Consider the following 25274-nt stretch of genomic DNA (forward strand, 5'->3'; position numbering starts at 1 on the left):
AGGTAACCCCGAGCTGAGAGTTCAGTCCGTGGCTCTGTCTCTGTAGCTGGCTTCTCCATTCTAATACCTGTGAGCTCTGCGACACTCAGACACCCCAGATCCTTCTGTGACCCTGCGGGACCTGGGGCTCACTGACCCCGCGTGGGCTTCACCCCAGTTTAGCCTCTGGAGCAATGTCCCTCAGTGGAACAGACTTTTAAAAGTCCTGATTTTGTGCTCCATTGCTCCGCCGCTTGCCAGGCGCCGGCCCCTCCCCCTGTGGTCTATCTTCCCGTCGCTTTGGATTCACTTCTCCGCCAGTCCTACCTTTCAGAAAGTGGTTGATTTTCTGTTTCTAGAATTGCTGTTCTTCTTCTCTTCGATCTCCCATTGGATTTGTAGGTGTTTGCAATGTTTAGATAAGCTATCGAGCTGATCTCCTGCTACCAGATGTAGTCTCAGCCTGCTACTTCTCTGCCATCTTGACTCCTACCTGAAGTCGCTACATTTTTATCTCAAGATGAATTGCATGTGATTTTGGCAACAAATAAGTGAAATGTTTTTTAAGAAATCATGCCTTGAGGGCTTTGTAGTCTGACCTGGGACCCAGATTTGGTGAATATTATTTGAGTAGGTGTATAGCCAAGAGATCATTCCCAGCAAGGGAAGAACATTACTATGGACTAAGATCACAATTAAAGGGAGTCACTGATCAGACTAGGAATCAACACCAAGTAACATCAAGAAGTAACACCAAGAAGCTTTACTCTTCTTGTAAAGAAGGTAGTGGTCATGGCCTTGGTGAGAAAATACAGCACAAAGTTGAATAACTCAAATTCTCTCACCTTAAAGAAGCCTAAGATCAAGTAGGCTTACTGCACATGCTGTAGTACTATTGATTCATCAGGAAGGGTGAGGAAGAATGATGTTACTGAGAATGTGTTATTTACTGAAATATTTTCTAGGCTTCTGTTAAAGTATGAGAGACCACTTTGTAATTTCGCACTAGAGTGTGGTTGGTGGTAGCACATTTCACTAAGAAATTTCTGGAACAAAGGCAGTCTAACAAAGGTAAATGTCATGTTGCAGGAAGTGGTGTGAAATGGTGGAAATGAAAGGTTTATAGTCAAACACAGAGGTTTGAGGATAGCTCTGCCACTCGCTGGTTACGTAAAATGGAGTAGGAAACAGATTTACCAGGCAGGGGCATGGGTTATTCAGGTCTAGACAGGTGGTGACCTTTAATTTATTACAGAGAGACATGTGGATGATATACCTGTGTTAATAATTTAGCACACTATGCTGAATGTGCAACAGTTATATAGCTTGTTTTCTATCACTTCTGGCATTGCTCTTAAGTTTCTATTCGCACAAATGGAGAGCAAGACATTAAATTTGCTGCTTCAAGATTTGATATTTTGCAGGTAAATATTTCATATATTCAAAGTTCAACTCCCATCTTTTTTCTTTTGTGATCTCTTCTCTCCTTTTCCTTAAAGTGATGCCATGGCCTAGGGAAACCTTGTGCATGCTCATGGGAGGGAAAGGAGGTTGGCTGCTTGTCAGTCCATGGGCAAGCCTGTGAGGAGTGGTCCCATTTCCTAAGAACTGGCTTTACTACTCCCCAGTCTCCTGGTGATGGCAGGTTACAACTGATCTTTGGGGGTGTCAGAATCCACTTTTTTGGACTGCTAATTACCCATTGCCTTAGATGGGGAGAACTGTGAGGATAGTTTTTATATAAAACTGGCCTAATGTGACTGTTCCAAATGTTTTTTCCTTTTGCTAATGGAGTCAACATATTAACAGTTTTCTCTTATCTTTCAAAATACACATGGAGGGGCGCCTGGGTGGCTCAGTGGGTTAAAGCCTCTGCCTTCTGCTCAGGTCATGATCTTAGGTTCTGGGATAGAGCCCCACATCGGACTCTCTGCTCAGTGGGGATTCTGCTTCCTCCTCTCTCTCTCTCTCTCTGCTGGCCTCTCTGCCTACTTGTGATCTCTGTCTGTCAAATAAATAAATAAAATCGTTAAAAAAATAAAATGCACATGGAAACTTGAAATTAAAAATATATAAGATTATTTGATATGAGTGGTCACCTGATATAAATGAAACATGAGGCTTCACAGAGTGATGTATAAATAAGTGTTCCTCTGGATCATGTGTTAAATCATGGTAGTCAAGTACAGTCTTCTTTAAATAGCAAACCTCTGGAATAGTTGCTGATACTCCCTTAGTAGACTTGCATTGTCTGTCTTCCTGTGGTCAGTGATATCACAACCTCCATATTATATGGAAAAAGCAGGACAATGTTTAATGCCAGTAACACAAACTCAATATTTAATGTTTTTCTTAATTAATCAAGAATGTTCAAATTATGATTTTTAGCAGGAAACTGTCAAACCTTGTGGGGATCCAAATTTCTGACCACTTTCTATTTTCTTTTATTTGCTTGCAAACTTGAAATTCTTTGCCTGAGCTCATCTCTCTTTTTTTTTTTTTTTTTTTGAAATAGCTTTGCTATAGGGACCAAGAAACCAAGAGCAAGTATTCAATTTTAATTCCTAAATTTTCCTAAAGTTAGAGGTTTTATAGGTACATGATTGACCTTTCTAATTTTTGTAGGCAACTTCTTTTTTTTTTTTTAAGATTTTATTTGTTTATTTGACAGAGAAAGGACAGTGAAAGGGGAACACAAACAAGGGGAGTGTGGGAGGGAGAAGCAGGCTTCCTACTTCCTGCCTACTGATGCAGGCATGATCTGAGGACCACAGAATCATGCCCCAAGCCGAAGGCACATGCTTAAACCCCCTGAGACACCCAGCGCCCCCTGTAGGCAAAGTTTTAATCATGTTTTGCCATTGCATCACTTGTGTCTCTAGCCTTCTGGTGAGTATATCATTGTTTTCCACTGAATTCCATATATTTAAGTTTTCTCATGGCAATACCTCACTTCAAGTTGCACATTTCTGCATTGGTTGTATCAGACTAAATTTCAGTAACAAATAAACTCTAAAATGTGTATGGTATGACGCATAGTAGAGATATATTTCTTGTTATAAAAGTTCAAAGTGGGTATTTGATTGGCTAGCCTTTTCCTTCTGCTCATTAATTGAGAAACCCAAGCCTCCTTTCTCTTGTAGAGCTACCAGTCCCAAGGCATTGTCATCATCTTCATCCAATCAGCAGAAAAAGAAAGACAACCTGAAGGGAAACAAACTTCTTAAAATCCTGACCTGGAAATAACATAGGTATACACACTTATATTCTATTGAATAATTTTTTCTCTCTCCTCTACCTGAATGCTCTTCCTACCACCTCTATGCTTATATTAGCGCTCAGCTCTATGATGTTCTTTTCCTCAAGGACGTCTGTTTCAGTTGATTCCTGTTATCTGTGTCCATAGAGAAAAGTACTCTCTCTTCCATGATACTTAGTGTCACTGTCCTCAGGGAGCAGGAGTCTATTGTTGGTCAAAATTGTACCACTACCACCTAGCATAATGTCTGGAACATCATTAGTTATTGATTGTCAAATAAATCAATGAATCAGTGAATGCATGATGCTGTAAAAACTTATTCCGTAAGAAGTTATACCCATGCCCCAGTTTCAGCTCCATTAGTGACATGAGGAACAGTGCTAGGTATATGTAGAAATAAGGACAGATGTTTCTGAGATTGCTTTTCTTTGCACAAAGTTATAAAGATGATATTAAAAAACATGTGGCTAAATATAGAGTGGAAACAAACACAGCTGATGTTTTGCCACTGATAATTAAGGACACGGAAAATAAAGCAAAACTAGACGTATTTAAGAAAGCATTAATTTAATTATTATTTTCAGTACTTTGCCCACTAAAGAGTTTTCTTAGACCGAATAGAAAAATTATTGGTTTGAACCTGTATCTTTGATAACTTCCTTCCTAGTGTAAAGATGATCAATACTATGCAAAGCGTCTGGGAAATGTTTTAATTACAATACAGAGTTTAGGTATGCTAATGAGAGAATAGAAATACCACTAATAACTCAGTGTTAAAGCGACTTGAAGTCCAGAGAAATTTGTCTGGAGTCAAAGTCAGAGTTTTGTTTTTTTTGTTGTTTCTTTGTTTTTTTTTTTTCAGTACAGTAAACCACTGTATGTTGAGCTAAAGATTGACCTTGTTAGACTCACTGCATGTCATTTCTGTCTGGCAGCTGACTGTTTGGAGGATCATTTATTTAACCCTTTTGGTTTGTATAGTCCTACCACATTCTCACCACAAACCTAGGACTTGTACATATTTTTTCTCACCCACTGACAGAAGACACTGAAATTTTATGTAATTTGGGGGTTTTTAAATTGGTGTGGCCAAGTTCCTTAGCTTTCTCTACTAAATTATATTTCTTTGAAAATTCCAACTGCCAATCTTGATTATATGAATATTGAAAAAAATTCTGAGACCAGAATGATTAGAGTTCAGAGCAGCTTCACAGTATACAAATAGTAAATGCAACATATTTTTTATTAATCTAGGGAATATTTCTTTTGTCAGGCTCTGTTCTGTGGAAAAAAAAAAGAGAGAGAGAGAGAAGATTCCCTATTGTCATGGAACTGTAATCATGTGTTTTTCTAGTGTTGCATGTGAAATCATATGTATTGAACATGACCAGAGACCAGGCATTATGCTAAATATCAGCATGGGGAAGACTGAGAGAACGTGCTTCCTGACATCAAAGAGCATATGGGCTAGTGTGTGGAGGACATCTTCACCTAACATTTACTGAAGCAATATGTGTTAAAATCAGCTTGGAAGCGTATCTAAACATTTGTAGCCATGGTGTTTTGGGTTGTTTTGTTTTGTTTTGTTTTGATTTTGCATGAAGACTTGGCCAAAAATTATCTCTGGTAAATAGTATTTCTATTAGTACTCATTTAAAAAGAGTCAATCCTAAGTAATCTACCTACACGAATAGAGCATTTAGAAACCAGAAAAGAACTGAGAAAAAGAATACAAAAAAAAATTTCATCACTTGAGAAGTTACTGGTAGCACAGCTTTGCATCCACTGTGAAAGCCCACCTTGACAGATCACCTACTGAAAAGATCCATTGCTTTTATAAGTTCTCAGCTTCCCGCGGCCCTATAGAGTTTTCTGACCCAGAGACTCCCTGCTGTCCTGCTGAGTGACATAACCTAGATGTCTAAGTCCCTCTCTGAACCTTCTCTCCCTGGGAACTTTGCTTGCCTTTCTCCCTTCTGTGTAGTGACACCCACCCTTCACCTCTCCCCCAACCTCTCCAGTCAGAGCCATAGCCTCTGACCTTCCCCTATATGCGAACATGTCAGAGCTAAAGTTGGTGTCTGTTACTACCATCTCACCATCAGATCTTTCTCCTAGATTAGCCTCCAAAACCTTTGAATGCCTACACAGAGCCATTTGCCAGAGACAGTAAAAAAAGCCCTTTCAAGCAGTTTTTCATGCCAGAGGCTTGAAATTATGATTTCTGGGAAAGAAATTACAACAAAAAGCTGAGGTAGGGGGAAAAAATGGTGACCACCAGGTAATAGCTGAGGAGACTTGGTGGCAGGTACATATGAAACACATCTTGATTCTACTGGAGATGAAGGAGAAGAATTTTTTAGCGAAGCTGAATTCTTGCCATATAAGATGAAGTGAAGGTCAGTAAATAAACATAAGCTCCTTATAGATGTTCCATATAATTACCATAGAGCTTCTACTTATCAGGGTTTTCTAGAATGGGGAGCCACCCAACAAGATATCAACCCAGCATCCTAGACTATTGGTTTGCATCTTCCTCAGGGCTTCCCTGAAGTGTGATCTCAAACTGACCTCCTGCATGGGGGTAAGAAGAGACCAAAGAAGCAGACTATTCCAGGTAGTAGGTGGCAGGTTTAACAAGACAAGGAATTTACTTATGAGGCTTGCCTTGGTTAGCCACAAGATGGATGAATATCTGTACCTGCACACCACCAAGTCTTTTAAGTTGGTATAGAAGTCTTTACTGGGTTTAGTCATTTACACATTCTGGATAGTTTCAACACCACACTATTATCTCAAGGCTATGTCCTTGGATAGCTTCCAACATGTGGAAGGCAAGTATCATATTCCAAGAAGAAGAGGGGGTGAGGAATCTTTGATTTCCAGACCCAACTCAAGGATCCAACTCCAGTCAGATGTTTTTGACAACCAGCAACTGTGGGAATTTTCATCATGTGAGCAGAGCTTCTTGGTATTAGATCTGTGTGACAGATTCTTGGGTTAGGCTTCAGGAGATAAAGCTTTGTAAACCACGTGAATTTAAGTGCAAGAATGTGTGGAGACACTTAAAGTACATGTTGCAGAGTCTGCTGGTGGTCTCTTAATGTCCAGTCTCCCCATCTTCCTTAGACGTCCCAGTCCTCTTTATAGTTTGCATGGTCGTAACTTCCAGCCAGTGAAATGTTAGGTGGAACTAAGATACAAACTCTGTAAAGCATCCTTAAAAGAATAGAGAATGTCCTTCTTTATCCTTTCTCCCCTCTTGCCAGCCAGAATATAGACAAAATAGCAGGAGCTCCAGCATCCTGGGCCATGAATGGCTTTAGAAATGAAAGTCATGTACAGCAAAGCCACAAGATGGAACTGCCTCATTTTCCCACCCCCACGTGGATACCCAATCACCCTAGCACTGCTTATCTTCAAATTATTACATGAAAGAGAAATGCTCTCTTAAATTACCTCTTTTAGTGATGCCTCAATGGCTTAATTGGATAAACATCTGCCTTCCACTCAGATCAGGATTCTGGGATCCTGAAATCGAGTCCCACATTGGGCTCTCTGCTCAGCAGGGAAACTGCTTCTCCCTCTGCCTGCTACCTCCCCTGCTTGTGCTCTTTCTTTCTCTTTGTCTCTCTGACAAATAAATAAAATCTTTTAAAAAAAATTAAATGACTCTTTTAAGTTTGGGATTTCATGTTTCATCTTAGCCTATTTTTCAGTGACGCAGTGCATTTATGGGGAGTGTTTCTACATTTTTCATTTATTTCTCACAAAAGCCTTGCTGAAGTATTTACCAACTTCTTGACTAGTGGTCTGCCCCAAATGAGACAGAAAACAGTAAAATCAATCAATCAATCAATCATCTGACAAGCCTTTTTTGGGGGGTCCTTTAGGATCTTGATCATTTGACAATACTGAATGCAAGTTAAACTAACCCATTAGTACTAGTGACTAGTCACTCCATAGTCCGATTTCAGGAAGAGCTATGGTTTATATGTGTTATCAACCAAGGACTTGGCATTTCAGTCATTTTCTCTGTGAGCTTCAATTTACTACTACCCAAGGATACTGAAACAAAATATATAGTTATTTGCTGCTGGGCAAAGATGAATGGATAGAGCCACTGAATTGAAGTGGCAGGGGAAGCAACTTGTAAAAGACATACGGTTGCAAGTGCACTGGAGTTTTGAAGACAGTGAAAAACTTCATCAAACTGCGAAATATTCATTTTGGAGGTACTAATTTTAGAGTGAGAACAACTTGTGAGGAAAGGAGAAGTGAATTAGTACATGAGAGTATATATAGTATACGACGTCTCTGACTAGTATATGATTAATTAGTATACAATGTTCTGTGTTTTCTTTGTTTCCTTGGTCTTATTACTATTTTTTTAATGTTTAGCTTCAAATAATTACCAAGAAGATTGTGAGTATGCTTGTAGTATTTTGAGTGCTAGTCTTAACTGTGTAACTTTTCTATGAAAGATCCCCCACTGCTTAGTATTTTATTTATTTTTATATTTATTTTATAATAAGTATTTTATTAATATTTGGGAATCAGAAACTTTCCTGAAAGAGAGTTACATTTTAAAATAAATGTTAATAAATCATATTGAATACATAAAATAAAGTTACATGTTATAAGCTTGTGAAAATATATATGAAATGTTAAATCAAGTACTTGATACACACATGTACTCTATAAATATCAGCTATTATTATTAGTTGTTATAATACACTATTTGTAATAAGAAAGAAATGCCTACATGTACTACCAGTTATCTGCCTAGCAGTGGATATCTGGATAAAATATTACAGTTCAATTTCTATAAATTTGGAGCTAAAAATCAAAATAGGTTATTTGTTTAGTAGATATTGTTAGCTAAGAGTCAAGAATTAAACAAAATGTAAAGGTATATGCACAAAATCTCTGTCAACAATTCAGTGAAACTCAGAGGGCAACTTTTCCTGCCTAAAATTATAAAATAATTTATAGAAAATAAAAGTAAGTGAATAGTAGAAAATCAACCAGCTATTTCATTAATAACCACTGTCAGAAATTTCATATACATATAATACATAATTGAATATTGTCAAATGGGTTATGGTACTCTTTTGTAAGCAATATTAGTTTGATATTATGGCTTCTTTACTGTATAATATATCTTAAACATCTTTCATTACCATTCACAGCCTTGATTTATTTATTTATTTTGTTAATAATCTCTACACCCAACCTGGGGCTTGAACTCACAACTCTGAGATCAAGAGTTGCATGCTCTATTGACTGAGCCAGCCAGGCTCCTCACTACAACTCTTACTATGTGCACGTTATAATTTACTTAAGTCCCTGAATTTGTCAGGTAGATTATTTGCAATTTGCTCCCCCATATACAGAATGCTGTAACAACATCTTACCTTAAATATTCATACAATCCTTGATTTCTCTAGCATTATTTCCTAGAATGTTGACATGCATACATGAATACAAACTACATTTTGTGAACTGCAAAATTTTGTTCCAGATATCTTGGGTCACTTTCTTTAGCCCTTAATATTGTGTGACATTACACTTTTTAAAAAAGATTTTTATTTATTTATTTGACAGAAACAGATCACAAGTAGGCAGAGAGGCAGGCAGAGAGAGAGGGGGAAGCGGGCTCCCTGCGGAGCAGAGAGCCTGATGCGGGGCTCTATTCCAGGACCCTGAGACTGTGACCTGAGCTGAAGGCAGAGGCTTAAACCACTGAGCCACCCAGGTGCCCCTGTAACATTACATTTTTAAATATACTGGCTAAAAAGGGATAAGAATGTTCCTTTCTTCTCTTTCTTTGTAGAACATAATCTGTTCTTTTCCTCTCTTATCCTCCTCCTTCCCTTCCTTCCTTTTCCTCCTTAAACTTTTCTCTTTCTTATTTTCTTCCTACTCATCCTTTTCTACTCTCCTCTATGTTCTCTTCTATTTTGCCATCTTAATAATGAAAAAAAAAACACATTACTGTTTTTAATTTCATTTAAATTATTAGAAAGTTTGAACACTTTCACATTCATTATTTACCTATATATTTTTTTCTTTTGTGAATCATTTAGTCAATTATTGGTACGTTTTTTCCCCTAAGGCTCTTTAAAGATTTCTACCATTTGCCTGATAAGAATTGAAAATTTTTAGAGTTGTTTCTAATAATTTTTACTTCACAATGTCTACTTACCCATTAAAAAGATTTTTGAAGGCTCATCTTATTTCCTTTTAGTATTTTTTAATTTTTTGTTACTTTCATTTGCTTTATCTTCCCCAATGATTTGAAATGCTACACTTCATCATAGTCTTAATTCTTGTATTACTAGGACCTGTTTGCAGGCTGTCCTGCTCTCTCCCTTTACCCCCCCCTCCTTCTCTCTTTTGTTTTCTCTCTCCTTTGGTTTATCTGTCCACCTTTGCCTGTACTTATACCAGACTTTAAAATTACAATATCTCTATAATATGTTTTAATATCATCAGAGTTATTTACCAATTATTACTCCATGATCTTAATTACTTATTTATAAAGTACATAATTTAACCATTGTGAGTCAAGATCAAGAATGCAAAGGTCAAAAATTTAGATTAGCTCAGGGGCACCTGGATGGCCCAGTTGGTTGGACCTCTGAGCCTTGGTTTCAGCTCAGGGTGTGATCTCAGGGTCCTGAGATTGAGCCCTGTGTCAGACTCCCTGCTCAGCATGGAGTCTGCTTCAGATTCTCTCTCTCTCCCCTTCTGCCTCTGCTACTCATGCTCTCTCTCTCTTTCTCTCTCTCTAAAAATAAATAAATCTTTAAAAAATCTAGATTAGTTCAAATTGTAACATGAAATTTTAATACTCTGTGTCTTTAGATGAATAAGAAAATGAAATTAAAGGTCATACATATTTAAACACTGAAACTGTTGGATATTTTATATAGTAGTGAAGGTATTAGCATCTCATGTATGTTCTGAGCCTCCATGTGCATTATGAAAATGAAAGCAGAAAATTTATACTGGACATTGAAATTTGCCTGTTACTAGCATATAGATTAATATGCCAAGAATGATTTCTTACCAAGTTTTAGGTGGACTTTAACGATAATTTATGATGCAGTTACTAGAGCAGAAAAAATAAATGAATCGTTATACTCAGTATATGTCACAAAATGTTGTCAGCTATAATGCAACCATTTAAATAAATGAGACTAAATTAAAGTTAGCAGCCAACCTTTTGGTGACTTAAATCTTTTATTGCTCTAACTTTCCAAAAATGCACCATTTCTCCTCAGAACAGTGTCACTAAAAGGAGAGGATTATGTTAAATAGATAGGAGAAAGTTCTTTGGAAATTTAACAAAAAAAAAAGGAAGAAACTCTCATAATAGCAAACAGATTTTCCCTCTAATAGTCACCATTTTAAGTCAGAAAAAATCCTCACTAGAGCTGTTTCAGTATTTTTCAATCTTTAGAAAAATCATACTATTTAGATAAATGACTAAATTTTTTTCAAAACTGGTTTATAAGAAATATGACTACCACAACAAGTATAAGATTTTCATGAATTTCAAGATAAATGTTACAGGTCATTTCTTTGCCCTATATTTCAGCTTGATGACTATCAATAAGAATCACTAATGATGATTTATTTGTAAAAAAATGATGGATTTCTAGAGATCATGATGCTTTTTACAGTTTGGGGAAATTACAATCACAATTGTTTATAAGAAGAAAAGGAAAACAAAATCAATGACAGGTAGAGGATGAAAAAAATGAAAAAAAAAAACCAACGATTAGTTTCAAAAGACAAGAATGTAAGTGAAAATAAACCTGTAACAAAAATATTATGCCATATTATATTCATTCTCTCAGGTTCCTCGCATTGAATGATACCATCATTCTCCCTGCACAAAAATACGTATTTTTTATTCTGTTTGGGTTGTATTAGCTAGAAAAAGATGTGGAGAGTTTCAGTTTCTGGTGTTCATTCTGGCAGTGTTCATGTACTATTTGTTTACTCTCGGTTGAATTGGTTTGAAAAGAGCTAGATTAATAGCCTTGTAAACATAGCCCTGTACCATTAGGCAGTTATATTAGTCTAGTTTAGTTTCGTTTTCTTGAAATAGGCTGTTGGATGGAAGACTTGAATGTATGTTATACGTAACAAAACTATGACCCAATGTGGAATCTCACTATTTTCTAACCCAAGAGTTCATTAGATAAGAGGGAATGTATGTTTACTTTTTTTTAATGTTTACTGTTAGATATAACCGAACACTCTACAGCAAGCAGAATGACCTTGCCTTAGCCCTCCAGAAAGCAATTCTCCATTTGTCTGCATTGATGAATTTTGTCTTTCACTCGGTCCTTTCTTCTTAGTGTCTTTCCTGCCTTCTCTTACTCTATTCTCGTCTTTTTATCCTCAAATCAGCTCTGGATTTTGCTGTTGGGTTTTTTGTTTATTTGTTTTGTTTTAACTTTCCAGGAAGTATTATTTACTTAAGTGGTAGCCTTCCTAGTTTTTGACGATTTTTATTATCAGAGCCATTCAACACACATTGTATTAAACCTGCTAATATAGGGGCACCTGGGTGGCTCAGTGGGTTAATCAAATCATGATCTCAGGGTCCTGGGATCGAGTCCCACATTGGGCTCTCTGCTCAGCAGGGAGCCTGCTTCCCTCTCTTTCTCTCTGCCTGCCTCTCTGCCTACTTGTGATCTCTCTCTGTCAAATAAATAAATAAAATCTTTAAAAAAAAACCCTGCTAATATAGAACTATAAAGAGGTTCAGTAATGATATGTTATAGATCAATCTTTTATTAAGTTTAATTTCACAGTTTTTTAAAGATATTGTTATTATTTATTTGAGAGAGAGAGAACAATAGGAGGGATAGTGTCAGAGGGAGAGGGAGGAGCACACTCCCCACTGAGGAGGGACTTGATCCCCACAACATGAGGCTCAATCTTAGGGTTCTGGGATCATTCCTTGAGTTGAAGGCAGATGCTTATCTGGCTGAGCCACCCAGGTGCCCCTAATTTGGGTTTTGTTTTCGTATTTGGACCTAATACTTTTGTTCAAGTATCAAACACTTTTGGTAGGCATGGGAAAAGAAAGTTCACAGAACTTAAACGCTGTGTCTAATAGATTAAAATGGACTAGAATTTCATAACTCATGGTGCCCACCTCTAATTTGTAGTATCTACCCTGAAATAGCTATCATTTCAGGGTACTTCACCCGTCCTGATCACCTACTATTCACCCTATTGGTGAAGGAGGGACACTTTGTTCTAACTAGTGTGAAAAGGCTGAATGCATGACACCTGACACTGAGCGTAAGACACTGGTGCAGTTTCTTTGTCACACATGCTCGCAGTGCGGAGGAAGAGGGCACTGCAGACCTTGCAGAGCCACATGGGGTGCGCAGACCAGAGCAGACTGAGCAAGTTGACACTGTGCGAGGCAGGCTTTGTGGTGGCAAGAGAATGAGGGCACCTGTGATTTCCTCAGATTCACATGATTGGCTTGTCTGTGTATGTTTGTATAATTCTTTGGCTGGCAGGGAGTTGAATCCCATTAGACTGAGGACCAGATGGGGTGAAGATGGTCTCACTTAGAGAGGAATGAGCAGATGGAGAACCTTTCCTGTTGGGTAAGGGACGTATGTGGTGAGAGCAGCGTGACTCATAGTTAGGCCTTTGGGGATCTGTGAAGGTCCAATGTGTCAAGGCAGCACATAGAATCTCAAACTTCATGAAACACATTCACCTTCCACATCTTTGCCTTTCCTCCCTGCCACCAAACCCTAGTGCCCAGAGAACTCTGGTCAGAGGTTAGGCCCTTGGTTAGATGGTCTGTTCTGAAATCACTGTTCACTGTAGTAGGACATCATTTTTCTTTTCTTCTTAAACTATGAAAAATTTACTGTCCAAAAGAGAAGACTGGTTAAGCAAAGATTATCAAAATAATGAAATTTGATGTTCTTTGATTTTAGTTGGTATCTGTCACAAGTGCTAGGGTCTCACCCTTGTCATCTCTGAGTCTTCTTCTCCCCGGTTTATGTCTTTATATACAACCCTCTATAATTTTATACCTCAGGTAGAGAACAATGGATAAGTATCTAATTTTTCACTTAATGATAGCAGTTTTAAAATAAACATAACCTCTGATTGTTATCAATACTTTATTTACTATATTAATTTTTTAAATTAGTAGTGTATTTATTTTCTACAAAAATATTGTCTGTTTAGTTTGGACAAACAAAAAAAAAAGAGAGAAATAATCATAAGAGACCACTCATAAGAGACCTCTCAGGGTATGTGTTGCATTTACTTTGGGTATTATTTCTAATACTTCAAAGGGCTACTTTTTTTTTTTGCCTAATAAGGATTGAATTAAGAGAAGGCAAACTGGGTAACAGCAGATAGCATGTAGCAGATAAGCAGCACACCTGCTACCTAGTGTATCTCATGAACACCAGAATTAGCCCCCTCTCACAATATATCATAAACAATGTGTCTGCACCTGGGGCGTTCAGATGGCTCAGTCAGTTAAGCCTCAAACTCTTGATTTTGACTGAGGTCATGATCTCAGAGTCTTAAGATCAAGCCTCCAGTAGTCAGGCTTTGTGCTGGGCATGGACCCTGCTTGGGATTCTCTCACTCTTTCTCCCCCTGCCCCTACCATCCCTCTTAAAAAAAAAAAAATCTGCTCTTGATCAAATACATCACACAGTGCCCAGTATAATATGGACACTGACAATGGACATTCTCTATTCAGAATGAATCTTGTCTGTTTGGATCAAAATGAGGTTCTATGGACAATTGTAGTGCTGTGTGACACTCCCTTTTGCAAGACTATGAGGAGGTGAGGGGGGAAAGTGTACCAGTGTCTGCCGCTCTACAATGGAAAATCACAAGATTCTACTCTTGAATCTTAAGATTTGAATACCTAGATATTTCCTTCTGTATTGTGGTCAGCATATACTGGACAGTGATTTATACTCCTAAATTTGGGAGCCTAAATCACGTCATTTTAGGTTTTTATAACAACAATTATTTACCCACATTTTAAACTTATTAAAGAGGTATGTTTTGATTAGTTTAATCAGTCATTCTTTAGAAATTTATTTCTACAGAATGAATGAAACAGATACTATGCTGGTCTGTGGTCTCTTTTGCAAATCCGTTTTATTTGTCTCAACACTTCAAAGTTGGTACTTTTAAAGCAGCATGGGAGAACTTACCTTATCATATATCAAGACTGGAGGACTATATCTTTGCTTTAAATGCTTCACTTTGTTTTTGCTATGTGCTCTTAGTCTTGGATTCTATTTCTCCACACTTTTAATTCTAGACTTAATCCTGAGGTTAATAGAATGTGGATGGGCATGAGAATGTATCAGTTCTGTTCCTTCTTCTCGTGCTTCTACATTGGCATGGAAAGAAGGTTACTTAGCTGTCCCCTTGCTCCAAGGAATTTGAGAGACACATGGAGCAGAACTGGATCCAACTTATGGCTTGTAGCCCAGCCCAGCAAACCCACAGGTAGATGATAAAAACAAACACACAAAACAAAACAAAACAAAAAAACCCCACTAAGTGGCTATAGTTTTAAATTATAGAGTTTGTAGCATTTCTTTAAAAGCAGTATTATTATGACATTATTTTCCTGGTGCACAGAACTATCAAAGCACTATAACAACTACTATGACATCATAAATAGGTGGCATTATAAACTTTAACATATTAAATGCATCAAAAATACACCATGGTCAAAATCTAGAAATTAAAAGATTAGCTACTACAAATAATTCATCTTGTAAATAATATGCTAGCAGGAGAGATCTTTTCAACCCAATCTGTAAAATTCAAGTAAACTTGGAGAAAATAGGCAGAATATTTTGAATTTTCACACAAAGAACTGGAATTTAATAAACCAGAATGACCTACTTGAGTGTTTATGCAATTTAAACCCATCAGAATAAAATCCATCCTCTGTCACAGTATTTGATATTGCTTGGGATTAGGTGGGCTTCACTATTCATACAACTGTTATAGCCCAGAATTGACTATTATCAACAGGAACCAGGAAAACATTACTCCAGCTTTTGCAATATTTAATATCCTGTATTTGCCAAAGGTCAGTGTTAAAACTATGGTGGTAAAATGACCATGGTTATTAATAACAGTTTACCTTGAGAGTTGCTCAGGTAACAATTTGGAAAATTTGGGTCTGAAGAACAAGAGAAACATGATTTATTTTCCTGAATGTTGTTATTTTATGAAAGTGTATCATGTATGCTATCTTAAGAAAGAATCCAGGCTTTTGGAAAAAAAATTTTTTTTCTAATGCCTTCATAAACATGACAGGCAGGGTGTATATAGAGAGGAATAAAAGTTATTTCAAATTCCAGGAAAATAAAGCTAATCACTTGAAGCAGAATTTTCAAAAAGAGCATATATTCTTATCAGTGAAGTTTTAATCTTTTAGTGATCAAAATTCATGAAGGGAAAAGTTCTGAACAACTTAAAAATGTTTGCTTCCAAAGTAGAGCATGTTTCATTAATAGTTGTCATTATTGGTCTCCCATTTCCCAAAGAAAACTTTGTTTAACCCATGATATATGAACTAATTGAGGTGCCTGGCTCCTTTTTAATATAGCCGTGATGAATATAAAAATGCTGGTGATTTTGACCATCTGGAGACAGGTAGATCCTCATTCCATTCTGAAAGATATTTCCTGCTTCACTAAACCACTTACTGACCCAGAAAAAAAAAAAAATGCTTTGTAACAACCCATGACTTTTTTTTTTCCCCCTAAGCTAGCAAACATGCATTTTAAAATAGTGTTAAGAAAATCATTATGGAGTAAGTCTGAACAAGCTATTTTCCCAGCACTGCAGGTCTGAGTTATGGAGGTGTGACCTAACAAATCTAGTTTTAACAAAAAAGCATGTGGTTAAGGTTTTACAGAATCTCTGCTTTGAGAGATTTTCTTTCTAATTCCTTAATTGTTAAGTCTCCCTAACTAGATAAATTATTTACTTTAAAAAAAAAAATCTTTCCTCCTTCCCATTTATTTTTGTTTTATTTTCTTTATTTGTGTTTTAACAGTTCTCTAGAATCCAGTAGTGCCTAAAAGCTTATTTTTGTTGTTGGATTATTACTTTTTTCTTTTTCTATCTTTCTTCTTCTTCTCCTCCTCTCCCCCTCCTCCTCCTCCTCTTTCTTCTTCTTGCCAATAAGATAATTTTCTTATTTTTCTCTATAAAATCTGAATGTAGGTAAAAGCTAAATCTGCACACACTGCTGAAATACTCAAACTGTGGCATTTACTTTAAGGTTCAAAAGACTAATAGCACCTTGGACAGGATGAATGACAGGAGATGACTAGTAGAATCTGCCCATTACTTGGCTTGGGGAAACAGATTTGCAAGAAAAAAGGTTACAGTATAGTTACTGTTGTTCTCTTTAGGGCAGAAAATGAAGGCTAAAATTAGCTTTCACTGTGACAATTAAGTGTCTAAACAATTTGGAAGAGAACCATATTCTCCTAATTGTGATCTTTATAATTTTAAATGTTGCAATTCTATAGTTCTTTGGAAAACACCTGATGTCCCACTTAAAATAAAGGGGTGTGTGTGTGTGTGTGTGTCTGTGTATGCAGAAATTAGCTTAGGGGGGTTGTTATAATAATGTTCCATATTAATATCATGTATGTTATCTGATATTTTGTAGATTGATAATTTAACATGGGATACTTTAAATAAACGTCCATTTATTTCATTAGGTATTAAATCAATTTATAACACTGTCTTTTAAGACGTATTTTAACTTGCAAATAAAAAGACTTATTTTAACTTGTAATTGACTTAGAGAGTGCAGATTAAAAAATTAAGATTCAAAATTTAGTAAAAAGTAGACAAAATCTTTGCGTATAGTACATGAACACAAAAATATTACCTTAGGCACAATTAATGTCATTGATCCAGTTAAAATTTAGGCTTGTTATTGGCTTTATGACTAACTTAAGGTAGTAAAGCATTCCCCCAGAGAGGAGAAAGCTGCTGCAAAGAGCGTACGTGGAATGAAGCATGAGTGTGAGGTGGGGTATCTGAGTACTCGGAAAAGCATAAGGGTTTTACAGTACCAAGAGTAGTAGCACTTTAGGGATATATCTCATACCATATTTCAGTGTTCGGATATTCATCCCATAGCGCAATTTAATTTTATTGAACAAATGCCAAAATATACTCATTCCATGTGACAATGAATAACATAAGTGGTTAGAGATGCATGGTTTCTCATTTGCCAGGACTAACCACTTAAGAAACATTTTATTTTATTATAGAAGGATATTAATTTGGGGCACCTGGGTGGCTCAGCGGGTTAAAGCCTCTGCCTTTGGCTCAGGTCATGATCTCAGGGTCCTGGGATTGAGCCCCGCATTGGGCTCTCTGCTCGGCAGGGAGCCTGTTTCCCCCTCTCTCTCTGCCTGCCTCTCTGCCTACTTGTGATCTCTGTCAAATAAATAAATAAAATCTTAAAAAAAGGAGGATATTAATTCTGAATATCATAAAGTATAGAAATTATGAGATTCGTATCCATATTAACAACACATTTGTAGTGTTAATACAATAAATTATATAAAGGCTTTGTAATGTGAAAATAAAAATAGTGGCAAAGATGGCATGCCAATTATGCGTACTATCCCAGTTCTTCAGTAGTGAGTGTGCTCCTTATCAGCCTGCTTCAAAAGTGTTTTGAGTTGTTTGAGCATAAGAAATGCTAAACGGAAAAAAATGTATTAAGTATATAAACTCTTACATATTATGATTAAAAATGAAAAAGCAAAATGTTTAGATACATTACAGTAATGTAATTTGAATCATAGCAATGAGATATACATACCCTCAATATCTTGAGGACATTCATACTCCAGAAGTTAATAATATGCCCATTTCACAAAATAATGAAGTAGTAGGATTAAAATTTAGTATTCTTTTAGTTCAAACCAGTGTTTCTTTGCTTGTTCACTTAATGGCTTCTAAAATTCTTCCCTCTCTCCACCTCCTTCCAACATTTTCCCCCAATAAAATTTTATGTTAAATCACAATATAGAAAACAGTTAAAAATCAGAGCTCAGGGTTTCATGAAAGACTGTGGCATAGAGTTGCACTCACTCATCCCCCCAACCCCTCTCTGCACCCACCTGAGGCACAGCTGAAGAATATTCCTGCTGTCCACCCATAATCTGTTGAGACTCACTGCACAAAAGCATACTGCTTCTCCAAACAAAGGGAACAGAAATTAACAATGCCCATATGTCTATTAATTGCCATTTTGTTGTACATAATTTAAATCATGTACTTCTCAATAAGAACATATTTTTTATGATGCAAAGACCCTGGAATCATATGTGTCTGTCTACAGTGTTCCTGAAGCACCTAGATATCCAAGAAATCATAGACTTGTTGCATAGACTAATTGGACTCCAGAAGATTAAAACACTAGACAACTATGCGGAACCTAACAGCTGGCATATGAATAAATGACTTCTATTATTTTATATTGTCAATGTCTCACAACCCTCCAAATGTGGGATTTGCAGGTAAAACACTGCAAGTCCCCCACTCTCCTTGCATCTTCCAGTTTCCAGTCTGCGTGTGCAGAATTTCAAGCTCATGTCAACTTAAGGAAGATGACTAGGCACAAAATTCTGTGGATCAAATCTTCCAGCCTGAAGTGTGAGATGAAGGGCAGGTGGGAAGTTTAGCTTTCTCTGAGATGAGGATATAGGGAATATTTGGAAAGAGTCTCCCTCACCCCTATCCCATCCCCCCAGTAAAATGTAACCACTCACTGCATGTCGCTGCATGGGTTTTGAATCACGAGATCTGTACTTTCTTTCCTTTCCCGTGGAACAAGACAGAAGGGCTTTAAATAGATGAGCAACCACCTTGTGTTCCCTACCTGTCACCATATAAGCAGTCTTCATTAATCCTCTTTTGTTCCTGTGATGTTTGACTGGTGCATCATGAACAGAAGGGTGCAGATCTAGTTCCTTCTCTCCATTAGAAGACCCCTCTTTTCTTGTATGAGAGCAAAGGTTTGCTAGACATATATACAAGATTACTGATACAAACAACCTCATTATTCTCAGGCTGCTAACACAGCCTTTACCAATGAAGGAATCTAATTAGTTCAGCCTCTTTTTCCTAATAGAACCGATAAGGGGAATTGTCGAAACTTCCTCTCAGGCTCATGCTGTGCTTGGAAATGACCTGACAAAAGAACTCTCATTGTGCAGTACATAGAGGTGGTCTCCACAAGCTTATTTCCAAAATCTCTTATACTAAAAAAAAAAAAAAAAAAAAAATCTCATTTCCTTAGATAATTCCTAGACAGCTGTGCTCATGTCAGAGCCTTTGCAATGGACTGCCCATAGAAACACTAGGGGGGTGGGGGGGGGGAAAGGAAGAAAAAAAAAAAAGAAAAATGTGAAACACCTGGTTTTGGCAGATTCCTCTCTCACCAGAGGAGGCTGGTATTAGAGCCATCTGGTCAACCGCTATGTTCTGCTTTTCCTCCTCCCCAGTACACTCCCCTGTGGACCACACAGGACCAGGCTGGCGGCAGATTGCAGCCCACCCCGCACTGCCACCATCCTGGAATTCCAAGCCCTACAGCCGGCCTCTGCCTCCAAAGTGTGTCCCTCTGAAGGCTCTGCTTTTGACCTTCTCAACTAGTATTTAAAATGGCAATTACACCGAGTCTTCTGAGCCCAGAGACCAAGCTATTTAAAATCTTTTAAGTGTTTAAATAAATTATTTTATCAAGTTAACCTTTATCTGTATCCAATGAAACTAGGCCAAACAAAGAAACAAACAATTTTGGCTTGTGACTAAAAGAGAAATTGCCGTCTTAGCACTTTTCCTAGAGTCCTTGCATACCACTATCTTTAGCTGCCAACAGTGATCACAGGAAAACAGCCAAACATTCAAATACACCAGCTGTGTATTCACTCACTCTTTGCACAACATTCTAGATTTCTTATGTGTTCAGTGGCATTTTCCAACATCTATTGAATTACAACGTATTCTATTTCATGTAAATTGTATTCTCTGTTTAAGTGATTGCTAATGTCCAATTTAAAAAAAAAATAAAACCTCATGCTGTGTAAGAAATGCCTGTTCTAGAAAAATATGAGTTTTCTGATAAGCAACAGCAAATACTGTTTAGTGCCCTCCACCATTCATTTCAGATTCTCTTTGTCTGTTTTTTGTTAGTATAACCTCCATGTGGCAGGCTTCTCTGGCAGCCTGTTTTTGTTTTCAACTTTTTTTTTTTTTCCCTTTCACATTGATCTTCAGGAAGGACAAGCTCACTGTTGCAAATCCAATCCACAAAGCATAAGTAATTGTTTTATATTTTACAGAAGTTTGGGAGGGAGATGAAGAAGATAGTTTACATTTCACATCACACAGCAAAATACTTTAAAAAAATATCCCCATTAGATATTTCTGATCTGCCCAAAGCCTGTGTCTCTTAAATTTTTACTGTGTCTCATTTGATATTTCTAGGTCTTTATTTTTTATGGCAATCCCATCTCTGCTCTTCAAAAGCTTGCATCATTTCACCCATTGCACTCCCAGAAAACAATGGAACCTTCAATTATTGGTATCTATTCTCCTGAGAAGACAATGGGAATTATAAATAACTGCTTCCTTCTTTTGCTTTTGCTTCTCCTTTTTTTTTTTCTTTCTTGTTGTGCTGACATACCTTCTAGCAAATTCAGACAGAAATAAGCCTGTCTAAGGGAGCAAAATTGGTGCAAACTGTGACAGGATGGTCCCTGAGCTGTATGAAATTCATATTTTCAAGAGATAAATTCTGGCTATATCCTCCACATTGGAATATCTTCTCCCTACAAAACATTTGGAAAGGCTTTTTAGCACATTTACATATTGTTTACAAAGCAATTTAAAAATAAAATGAAAAACAACAGTTTTTCGCCTTTCTTTGTAGCTTTCTTGTGATTATTGGCAATTGGCAGTTCTTGCATACACTGATTTTTTACTATTTTCAATTTTATGATTTTATGTCTCAATATTCATTTCAAAATTCATATTCTAAAAGTTACACAAAGAAAAGATTCTGAAGAATCCAAACAAAAAATGAATAATTCAAGCTTGGGATGCAGGAAAACATGTTCAAATTGATTTTTTTTAACTTAAAGTACAATGGCTCTAATTCCAATGAATTGACAGTTTTTGAAGAAAATAGGAGCTACTTCATATATTATGCATAAAGATCACGCTGAGCAAGAGAAACAAGGAGCTCTGTTCATGCTGACATTATCTGGATAGAAGATGCCTTGTATGAATAAGACAATGATGTATCCTCATCTTTTTGTGAATCCATCTCCAGGCCTCCTGGTTTAGCTGCACACCCTATGCACACCATAGCTCACTGTGGGGTCCTTCTTAATGCTACTCCACAGAGTCCGCAGCAAGGGTATCCTGCTGTTATGTTATTGCCTAGGTGGTAATCGCTGCCTTTTGTTATGATGAATCAATGGTAGAAAGTGACCTTGAAAGTTCCCAAATACATATTAAAAATAGATTGTAGGGTGCCTGGGTGGCTCAGTCCATCATGTGACTGCCTTTGGCTAAGGTCCTGATCCCAGAGTCCCAGGCTGGAGCCCCACATCAGGCTCTCCACTCAGCGGAGAGTCTGCTTCTCCTTCTAACATTTCCCCATCTCCTGCTCTCTCTTCCTCATTCTCAAATAAATAAATAAAAACTTAAAGAAATGGTTAACTAAATTCAAGATAATCAAAGTATAAATTTGATCAATCCATCTGTTTGAATCCTCTGGTCAGACAGGGTAACTGATACTAATTTAAGGAGGCTGGATTTTGCATGATGGGGGCTAGCAAAAGAATTGTTTTTGTTTGTTTTTTGAAATGTAGGTGCGAAGGGTTAACACTTACAGAGTGTTTGTGTGAGCCAGGAACTGGTTCAAGTATTTTCTATGTGGAAATTATTTTATTTCTTACAATAACCTTACAAGTTGGGTATCATTATTATAACTATTTTACAGGTAAGAAAACTGAGGCCTAAAGAAATTTGTTTTTTTGGTCAAGATCAAACTAAACTAAACCAAACTAAAAAGTATTGGAATGTTTTCACTTAGGCTGATTCCAGAATCTGTACCTTTAACCATATGATATAGTTATTCAAAACAACTCAAGGTCTAGAGCAAGGAGGCTCAGAGATCACAAAGAACAAAGTCTGCAAACAGGTATGCTAGACATTAGAGGGAGCTTCACTTACTTAAAATAACAGATGTTTATTCTCATACAATTCTGGAGGCCAGAAATCCCAACATGAGTCTTGGGGGCTGAACTCAAAGTGTTGGCATGGCTGTGTCTTCCTACAGACCTTGGGAGAGAAGCGGCCCTTGTTTCTTCCAGCTTCTGGTGCCTGCCAGTATTCCTTGGCTCAGACCTGTCTCATCCCAGTCCCTGTTTCTGTCATCACATTGCTTCTCCTCTACCACTGCTTTAGTCTTGGAGAAAGAGAGAACGGATTATGAATGTCAGCAATGAGAGAGGTCACATGACAGATTTTATAGAGAATAGAAGGCTAATAAGAAAGTGTTGTGAAAAATTTCATACAAATGAATTTGACATCTTAGATGGAATGGGTAAATTCCTTGAGTGAGAAAAATATCAAGGCTCTCTCAAGAAGAAATACTAATTGTTAATTTTCCTATCTATTAAAGTAACTAAATTCATAATCAAAAATGTTCCTACAAAGAGAATTCCATGTCCAGATGGCTTCAGTGTTGAATTTATCCAACAGTTAAGGAATAAATAGTTACATAAACATTTTCAAGAAGTAGAAAATGAGGGACTGGTTCTCAAATTATTCTGAGATCAGCATTGCACTAATACCAGAACCTAACAAAGACATATAAGAAAAATAATTACACATTAATATCTTTTATGAAAATAGATCCAAAAAATTCCTACAAAATTTTAGAATATTGAAGCCAGCAATATTAAAAGGGGTAACCTAGCATGACCAATAAAGGACCAGAAATGCAAAGTAGGTTTAAGATTTGAATTTCAGTAAGTATACTTTATCATTTTAAAAGAAAGAAGAAGAAACATTAAAACTTTACCTAATTTACTATATTAATGGATTATGAGAGGAAACCATAAGGTTATCATTGAGATATGTTGAAAAAAAAAGAGAACTTGTATTTTATATTTATCATTTCTAGTACTCTTCGTTACCTTTGATAGTGGAACAGCCGCCTTGCTTTCTCTAAGTCCTAGGGCTGGAGCAAGGCTTGCAGTGCTACTGTAGCTCATAAACATGGTTGCTTATCTCCTGTCACACCTGCTTGCCGCAGAGGAGCCACTGAATGCTCAGCAATTGTGACACCTGTTGGATTTTTCTTTGGCTTCTCCAAATCCCATGCCAGACGTGAGATTAGCTCAGGAGTTAGCAAATTATACACCGATGTTTTAAGTAAAGTTTTACCATAACAAAGCTCCATATCGTCCATGGCTGCTTTTCTACTTCAGTAGCAGAGGAAATATGACAGAGACCATATGGCCCACACAGCCTAAAATACCCAATGTGACCTTTCGCAGAAAATGTTTTCTAACTCATGGTTTAACTCCATGATGAATGGCATCAGCTGCTGTAGCAGGACGTTTCCATCCCTGAATTCAGATGCTTGGAGTTGGTGGACACTGATGGGAATTCTAGAAGTCTTAGGTGACCAAGGGCTTGCCAGCGTCCCTACTCTTCCATGTTTTCATCCATCTCTTTAAGATCTCTGATGATACTTAATGTCTCAAAGAGTATTTCATGAAAATAGTTCTATTAATTTCTTGTTCTCACTTCTCAAATAAAATGGGTTTAAATGCCATCCAGTGGTGCTGGACTTCCTATTTTCTCCATGATATGAAAACAAAACTCTAACATAGAATTAGTTATAAACAACTTAATATGAGTTGTTATAAACAATTACTAGATGGAAAAAACATTGTATATGTTTTAAGGTCTTGACCTTCAGTGCTCTAGGTTATGTATGTGTGTGTATGTGTAATCTCCAGTATATATTTCAAATGCATTAACCAATAATTTGTGGTTGGAAATGCAGTCTGTTTCCTACCAGGCTCTGCTGGAGTTTACTCACCAATGCTTTGCACTGAAGTTTTCTAAGAGTCAAAGCTTTATGTGGTCTATTGCAAAGCGGGGAAGAATATCTTTCTCCCTTTGTATTGTGATCTGTTAGATAGGTTCCAAAGCAATAATATTTGTTTTATATGGTTTTAGGTATCTAGGTTCTTTCAGGTTTATTTTATTTCCATGTTCACTTGATTTACAGGTCCTGTGATTTGTGAAACTAAAAGAGAAGAGAGGTGCTCATTTGGCTAGGACAGAGGATATGACTAATACTTAGAATTGTTCACCCATGAAACCCTTTTTTCCCCTTTTCTTCAAAGCATTAAGTTCACTGTGTCTGACTTTTGGTTCTTCTTTAAGGATACTCAGCAAGTTTCATGCAGACAGGCTTCTGGAGTACCTATCCTACCAAGGTAATGGACATGTTCAGGTTTTTCTAAATATTAGTCATCCAAGTTGGCAATATACTAAAATTCTTTGTTAAACACAATTGACTGTACAAAAAGAAAATTATGAAACAAAATGCATGATAAACATCTTCATAACTACAATCTACCAACCAAGTAATTCTGTTCTCCAAGGTAAAACAAAACAAACCAAAACAACAACAACCAAAAAAACCACACATTTTTTTAAGTATGTTAATTAACATTCACATATCACACTATTATTGGGCATTTTACAAAGAAAACTTTAAAACCTTCTTTTTTGTTTTTCACAGTTGCCTTAGCCTTCAGTGTTTCTCGTCAGCAATTGCCTTATCATTATTTCTTATCAATATTACATAATAAAATTAAATAAAACATAAATCATGTTTTAAGTAAAAATA

This window comes from Meles meles, chromosome 11 (assembly GCF_922984935.1).
Source record: "Meles meles chromosome 11, mMelMel3.1 paternal haplotype, whole genome shotgun sequence".
In the NCBI taxonomy this organism is placed as follows: Eukaryota; Metazoa; Chordata; class Mammalia; order Carnivora; family Mustelidae; genus Meles; species Meles meles.